A 7,112-nucleotide genomic window follows, 5' to 3' on the forward strand; every position below is an offset into this window, starting at 1 on the left:
CATCCAATACCAGCTGTTGTTTAAGAGGACATCTGCACATTGGTCGAATGTAGGTGATATCGCTCATTATTTATTTGACGAAGTGTATGGTCATTGCAGTTCAGATTTATAGATACTGCAGAGAATATAAATGGCTTTGTGGTCAGAGAAGAAGAACAAACGACCATTTTAAACTAGCAAGAATATTAACATTAAATGGAGGTTTCTGATTGGCTGCTGATGCTGTTACAACTATGTCAATAATTATAGAAAAGATGAATTAGAAATATTGTCTGCCTTTATGAATCCAGTGCTGTGAATAATCAGTGTTGGACATTCCAACAGTAATCCTACCGTATTTGGCATATAAAGACCATGTAATTCTTACTCTATAGTAAGACTTGGAAACATAATCATCTCTCTCTCTCTCTTTTTTTTTCATGTTAAAAAGAATGTTTTTAACCTTTTTTTATTGTGAAATATAACGTAGATATAAAAAAGCAGTACATCACCAGGTACATTTTAACAAGTAACTATAGAACAGATTTCAAAGTTGGTATGGGTTACAGTGCCACAATTTTTCATTTTTTCCTCTAGCTGCTCTTTTTGAATCTGTGAGTTTGTTTTCTCTTTTTTTTTTTTTTTTTTTTTCCTTTTTGGAGTTTCTTTTTCCTGGTGGGTCTGGGGCTTATTGAGATTCAGGAGTTTTAGATTCTGGTTTCTTTGAAGAAAGGCAGCAAGCAGGGTTCAAGCTAAGTTCATAAACATTTTTGCTTGGTTATAAATAATTCCTTACGGGGTGGTGATGGAGGTGGGAGAACCCTGACAGGCCAAGGGTGGGAAGGAGAGGAGAAGCATCTGCAAGTGTTTGTAGATGCATTTCCTGTTCCCACAAATTAAGTTAGGTTCTAGCATCACAGCTAAAGAAGTGAATTTTTCTTTTTGAGATGGTCTATTTTGGCTGCCTCGTCCTCACTTTCAGCTAGCAGATCCTAATACCTGTGCCTTAGTTTGGAAAATTCACGTCTATGGATATGCTTTTCTATAACCGATGGGTGTTTCCAACTCATGTTTGATTCTTACCTGTTCCCTGTCCTCTCTTTATGCTTAAACATTTTGGAGTTGGAAAAAGAAGAGTTAGAAGAAGTAAAATAAAATTTCCAATTAGATTTTATTGATTTGGAATTAGATGTCAGCTTAATTGTATTTAACTTTCTTTTCTTTTAATTTGAAGAAAAACAGAGGGTGTGTGTATATGAGTTATAAGTAAAAAAAAAAAGAAAAAGTATGATCTAAATTTTGACATGTATTTGAAAGTTAGGTGTATTTTAGAAATATTTTTATGCTGACAATTATGTTAATTATGTATTTTTACTAGACTGAAACTGGATTTTGGCATTTTCTCCACTACAAAGCCATCTAACTTTTTTTTTTATCACAGAATTCACACTGTCCTTCATGTAAGTTAAGTTAGACTGAATATTTATTTGGGGATATATAAGGATCTCAATTAGTGACCATCATTAAGTGACCAACCATTATTTTCAATTTAAAGTCAGTATGGGCAGCTTGTTATGACATTGTCTTACATGAATGCTACCTAAATCTGGGATATATTTAAATAGCTAGCTGAAGTGAAACATCAACAGCAATTACGATTCTTGGGTTATAGTTCATTCATTTGGTTTGAGAAGCTTTTTGAAGAAAAAGTCATGGGCTGTCTTCTCTGATTCTGAACACTTGCACACCGAGAAAGTATGTTTTGGGGGTTAAAGGCCATTCCACCTTAGATATAATTAAGATCAAGATGTTAAAAAGAATTGGTTTACCAAAAAGAGCAAGAACAACAAACCTTAAAGAACTAAAAGAGAGAGAGAAAAAAAAAGAGCCAGCCGGGGACTGAGGAGCAATTCAGGATTCTGTTGATCTTCTTGGGTTGGCAGAGTCTCTGGGCAACAGAGTTCACACAGCTGGATAAAAGTTGCACCCTGCAGTTTCCTGCAGTTTCTCTTTCCACTTGGACAGAAATGGAGGTGTTGGGCCTATAATCTGGTCCTTGCCCAAAGCCAAGTTGGTGTTATGCAGTATTTCTGTTTTGAACACATTTGTCCTTATTTTCCCTTTTCTCTACTGGCCCACTAGAAGGGGAAAAAAAAAAAAAAATCAGAGGTACTCCTTGGGTGGGGCAACTCTGGTCGCAATGCCCCAGGGTTTTCTAGGCTAACAAATTAAGGTTTCTCAACTGGCCGAGTAGGAGTAGGCTGCCCTGCCCTGCCCTGCCCTGTCCTGTCCTGTCCTGTCCTGCCCTGCCCTCTCCTGTTTCCTCCTCCTCTCCCACTCCAGAGGAGAAAGCAGAGGTCCAGCTGCTAGAGCGTGATGGACCTCATAGTTGGGGACCCCAGCAACTGCCTGTTTCAGTGGAAAAGAGTTTCAGTTTATCCTTGGAAGATGTGAGATGAAAAGGATGCCCGTTTTAGTTTGCTACCTTTAAGAGCTTGCTCTGGGTGCCTCAGAGCTAAGGGCATGCTGAGGTAGGAGGTTGTTGTGTTTATTAGGGTGAAGATGGATGGGGAGGAGGTTGGAGAGCCTCTTGGGCTCCATCAGAACAGGAGTCAACATCCACAGAAGAAGAAGAAAAGAAGAGACAAACCCTTTGGCATCTGTTCTTGTGCTCCCCCAGGGGGGATTGGGGGGGAGCTTGCTCAGTTGTGTGGGAGGATAGAAAGCGAGTCAACCAGCTTGATTGGGCTCTGAGGAATTAAGTCTTCTCCTGCGGCCTCCTCCTGCTTCTCTCTGCTGGGGGTGTAGAAGCAGCAGTGTGGGAAGTGGAAGGTTTTCTGTTAGAGTTTATTGAATAAACAGCTGCCCTCCTCCAGTTCACGTCCCACCTCCCATCCTTTCTGCAGCAGGATATAACTGTGCTGTAAACTTTGGCAGGGATGAAGCATTTTAATACTTTTGAAAACAGCAAGTTTTTTCTTTTCTTTCTGGCGTGGAGCTGTTAGCTTAAAGCTGGAAAAAGTATAAATTAAATGTGATACAGTCATTCTAGAAATGATTTGTTTTGGTCCAGAAAAGGGTCAGAGTCCAGTGGTTTGCGCCTGAGAGAGCCAAAAGAAGATAAGGTCTTCCAAACTGGCCAGGGCATGCCAGAGGTGGGAAGAGTATTTGCAAGCTTCCTTTATTATCATAACCTCTGGAACTGAACACATCATTTGAAATGATAGTAAACGTTTCTCAGCGGATACGTTTATGACCTCGTTTTTGACCAAGAGCATTTATGGCATTGAATGGTACAGGCACCAGGCACCAGCAGAGGAGCTCTGGATGCCACTGGCTCAAGTTCTGTGCAGATCAGGAGCTCAGAGCTAATTAGAATTTTGAACACCAGCTGTTTAATGGTGTGAACTTTTGCCTGGAGAATTTCAAGAGGGTAATCCTCCTTGGAAGTCTGTTTGTAAAGTGGTTCTTTCCTGACCATTGGCTTCACTCTTCTTCCAAGGCCTGTTTTCCCCCGAATGTAAGCGTGCTGTACCAGACCTGGGAATAACCTTTTTGGAGACTGGGACCACAAATGCAGCCTGACCCAGTGGGGTCCCAGAAAGGGTGGAGAGAATGGACCAGGAGGGAGGGTCTGTCCCATCCCACCCTGCAGGCTTGGAGTTGCAGGAGCAGCAAGGAACAGGAATGCTATGGAGAGGAACTGTTTCTGCTGTCCTTTTCCCTCTTGCGTAAACTATACTTTGTCTTCCTTTCTCACTCTTGCCTTTCTGTCAACTCTTGGACCGCCCTGCCCTGGCCCCTGCCCCCACCTCCTTTGCATTCGGTTAAATCTGAACATGCCGCCTTGTTCCACTTAACATGTGCGATTATATCTTTCTGGGACGAGTATGAGAAATGGATGAGAATGTACCTAAAGTTCACTTATGGGATAAGCCATAGGGTACAGTTAGCAGATTATTTACTTTCTCTCCCTCCATATCTTCCTTTCCTTCTTTCCTCCCTTTCTTCCTTCACAGCTGCTTTTCTTCTTTTTTCCCCCCAGTTGCATTTGCTTTTACTGTGGAAGTACTGAGTCAGAAGTAATTAGACATGTTTTAGAAAGTAAAGTCACTCTCTAAGAGCCCCATCGAGGGCATGATATAGGGTGTGGGGTACAGGTGAAATTGCAGAATTAAAAGAGCCAAGGGGGAGCATCCATTATCAATTGATTATTACTAATAAGCATTTTAAAAGGTTAGGATTATAGAATAAACTTCATTTCCATATTACACATTTCTATGAATGCACATTTTCTATACCTCAAAAGATACACATGTTTATATCTATTCTTTATTATTAATATACACATGGAATCACTATAGAAAAATCTGTTTAATTGGCCAAAAAAATGACAATATCCCTATTATCTAAAGATAGAGAAACATAAGTGCTAGTGTATGATAAAATATTCAACACTGAAACTGTTTATCGAGTGTTTTAAATTTAAATTTGATTGACATTGGAAAATATGTATGTGAACTCTAAGATTGTGGGGGGGATTGGATTATGTCCCGCACAGGTGTGAGCCCCTTGTAAATAGGATCTCTTGAAGTCCTTATTTTAGTTAAGGTGTTGCCTAACTAAATGAGGGTGGCTCTTAATCTGGATTACTGGAGCTTCTTTTAAGCACAAGAAATTCAGATGTATGTAGAGGAAGCCATGGGGGAGAAGCTGGGAGCTGGAAGTCAAGAGAACTTGGAAGAGAAAGGAGAGGTCATCATGTGATGGCAAAGCCAAGGAACCCCTTGATTGTCAGCCAGCTAGAGTGCTGCCAGGCCAACACCATCTTGATTTGCACTTCTGGCCTCTGAATCCGTGAGCCAATCAATTCCCATTTTTGAAGCCAACCCATCGTGTGGTATTTGTTGTAGCAGCTTGGCAAACTAAGACAGTTGGCATATTCAATATCGTCTATGTAAAAAGCCCACTGTTGAATTTTTAGAAAGAAATACATCAGAGGTTTAATCGTAGTTGATTACGAATTACAAACACTTAAAAATGTTTATTTTTACGTTCTTTCCCCCCAGTTTTCCACAGTGAACAAGAAAATCTTTTTAGAACATCTTTTATTAAAATACTTTAATAAGTAAGTAATGGCTTTTTCTCTGTTCTAGTTCATTCTTCTGACAGATGAGTATAAGAATTGTAAAATTATGCTAAAAGAAATCACAGAAGACCTAAATAGATGGAAGGGCATACCGTGTTCATGGATTGGAAGACTAAATATAGTTAAGATGTCAATCCTACCTAAATTGATTTACAGATTCAATGCAATACCAATCAAAATCCCAACAACTTATTTTTCAGAATTAGAAAAACCAATAAGCAAATTTATCTGGAAGGGCAGGGTGCCCCGAATTGCTAAAAACATCTTGAGGAAAAAAAACGAAGCTGGAGGTCTCACGCTGCCTGACTTTAAGGCATATTATGAAGCCACAGTGGTCAAAACAGCATGGTATTGGCATAAAGATAGATATATCGACCAATGGAATCGAATAGAGTGCTCAGATATAGACCCTCTCATGTATGGACATTTGATCTTTGATAAGGCAGTCAAGCCAACTCACCTGGGACAGAGCAGTCTCTTCAATAAATGGTGCCTAGAGAACTGGATATCCATATGCAAAAGAATGAAAGAAGACCCATCTCTCACACCCTATACAAAAGTTAACTCAAAATGGATCAAAGATCTAAACATTAGGTCTAAGACCATAAAACAGTTAGAGGAAAATGTTGGGAGATATCTTATGGATCTTACAACTGGAGGCGGTTTTATGGACCTTAAACCTAAAGCAAGAGCACTGAAGAAGGAAATAAATAAATGGGAACTCCTCAAAATTAAACACTTTTGTGCATCAAAGAACTTCATCAAGAAAGTAGAAAGACAGCCTTCACAATGGGAGACAATATTTGGAAATGATATATCAGATAAAGGTCTAGTATCCAGAATTTATAAAGAGATTGTTCATCTCAACAACAAAAAGACAGCCAACCCAATTACAAAATGGGAAAAAGACTTGAACAGACACCTCTCAGAAGAGGAAATACGGATGGCCAAGAGGCACATGAAGAGATGCTCAATGTCCCTGGCCATTAGAGAAATGCAAATCAAAACCACAATGAGATACCATCTCACACCCACCAGAATGGCCATTATCAACAAAACAGAAAATGACAAGTGCTGGAGAGGATGCGGAGAAAGAGGCACACTTATCCACTGTTGGTGGGAATGTCAAAGGGTGCAACCACTGTGGAAGGCAGTTTGGCGGTTCCTCAAAAAGCTGAATATAGAATTGCCATACGACCCAGCAATACCATTGCTAGGTATCTACTCAAAGGACTTAAGGGCAAAGACACAAATGGACATTTGCACACCAATGTTTATAGCAGCATTATTTACAATTGCAAAGAGATGGAAACAGCCAAAATCTCCATCAACAGAAGAGTGGCTAAACAAACTGTGGTATATACATACGATGGAATATTATGCAGCTTTAAGACAAGATAAACTTATGAACCATGTAATAACATGGATGGACCTAGAGAATATTATGCTGAGTGAATCCAGCCAAAAACTAAAGGACAAATACTGTATGGTCCCACTGATGTGAACGGACATTCGAGAATAGACTTGAAATATGTCATTGGTAACAGAGTTCAGCAGGAGTTAGAAACAGGGTAAGACAATGGGTAATTGAAGCTGAAGGGATACAGACTGTGCAACAGGACTAGATACAAAAACTCAAAAATGGACAGCACAATAATACCTAATTGTAAAGTAATCATGTTAAAACACTGAATGAAGCTACATCTGAGCTATAGGTTTTTGTTTTGTTTTGTTTTGATTTTACTATTATTACTTTTATTTTTTTTTCTATATTAACATTCTATATCTTTTTCGGTTATGTTGCTAGTTCTTCTAAACCAATGCAAATGTACTAAGAAATGATGATCATGCATCTATGTGATGATGTTAAGAATTAATGATTGCATGTGTAGAATGGTATGATCTCTAAATGTTGGGTTAATTTCTTTTTTTCCGTTAATTAAAAAAAAAAAAAAAAGAGAAGGGATAATTGGAGATGAAGGGA

At 39.1% G+C, this 7,112-nt stretch overlaps 1 long non-coding RNA gene across 6 annotated transcripts in view; it reads left to right on the forward strand.

Annotated features, from left to right (window-relative positions):
* Positions 1-7,112, forward strand: part of LOC143669098 (uncharacterized) — a 526,175-nt gene that overhangs the window by 119,846 nt on the left and 399,217 nt on the right. The window lies entirely within an intron of this gene.

The sequence above is a fragment of the Tamandua tetradactyla genome, chromosome 25, assembly GCF_023851605.1.
Source record: "Tamandua tetradactyla isolate mTamTet1 chromosome 25, mTamTet1.pri, whole genome shotgun sequence".
NCBI lineage: Eukaryota > Metazoa > Chordata > Mammalia > Pilosa > Myrmecophagidae > Tamandua > Tamandua tetradactyla.